Raw genomic sequence first — 1,247 nt, forward strand, 5'->3', positions numbered from 1 at the left:
CCCCTCATGGAACCAAGTCCACTGCACAGCCTATTAATTAATCTGCCAATACACAGCTGCACATGCAAAGTAATTACAAGAAAGGCTGAACATGTATGAGCCACCACCTACAGTAATTTACACCTGCCTGTACATGTTAAATTCCTTTAGCTGTATCTAATCAGATGACCCTAATTAGCACAGCGTAGCCTCCTTCCAGTATTAGCACCAACCATTCGGTTTATATCAAAGCTTAAAGCTTAAAAGCTTAAACAAACTTGAATATGATATGCCTCTATGCTGAGAATTAATACACTGCGGAGTGGGACGACAGCAGGCAATAAATGAATACAAATGAATAGCATTATCTTGTGTGGTGTCTCTCCCCACCATATACAGACATTGATATGCATCCTCAGACACTTGTAGAGCAAAAACCTAGTCAAGACACAATGGGCAGGTTTTCTGCACAACATCCCTCTAATGAACCCCTCAGATAACAATGCATGATGGGAAACAGATGTGCTACAATTGTCCAATTAGCCCCCAACCTTTTGATACAGAGGGTCCCTAAATATCTCAACATGCTCAGCCATAACTATTTGCAAAGCGGAGGCCCAGGGAGACATGCAGAGAACAGAAATTAGGAAAAAAGAACAAGAACAAAAAGAATAAAAGACATTTTTTCCCCCTCTTAGACAAAGAAGCAGAGCTGAAACACCATGCCACCAGAGGGCTGTGTGTAATTTATCAGCTTCTGAAGGCCACTGCAGACACATTTACTCACTGTGTCATGAAGAAACATATTTCTCCCCTGCCTGTGGAATCACCTCATATCAGCCCCTCTCCCCTGTAACCGAGAGTTTCCCTCAGCACTGTAATAAGATTGTGTCGCTGTATGCCATACCATCCATGATTAGGGTATTTATCAATGCTAAATTCTATTATTTATCCATATAGTGTCAAGAATAGTGAATTACGTATGCTGGGCGCTGAGTACACTTTTATCTGACTCTACTCTTCCTAAGGTGTACCATTGTAATAGCTTTTATGGAGGAGGGAGAAGATACATTCATTCTATTTTCCATTTCACAAATGATATCATGAACCAAAATGGTTTGACTGCTGGACACTGGAGTCGGGTACAGCAATCAAGGTTTAAAATTACTTGCGGCAGTTTTCGTTTTTGTGGAAGTAGATAGACTTATGAAAAAAAAAATTGCTTTAACAGTTAGTGACATTATGACATGATCCAAAAGTCATCCTGA

The sequence above is a fragment of the Seriola lalandi genome, unplaced genomic scaffold, assembly GCF_002814215.2.
Source record: "Seriola lalandi dorsalis isolate HSWRI2012SDOR001 ecotype SW California unplaced genomic scaffold, Sedor1 jcf7180002054576, whole genome shotgun sequence".
Lineage (NCBI taxonomy): Eukaryota > Metazoa > Chordata > Actinopteri > Carangiformes > Carangidae > Seriola > Seriola lalandi.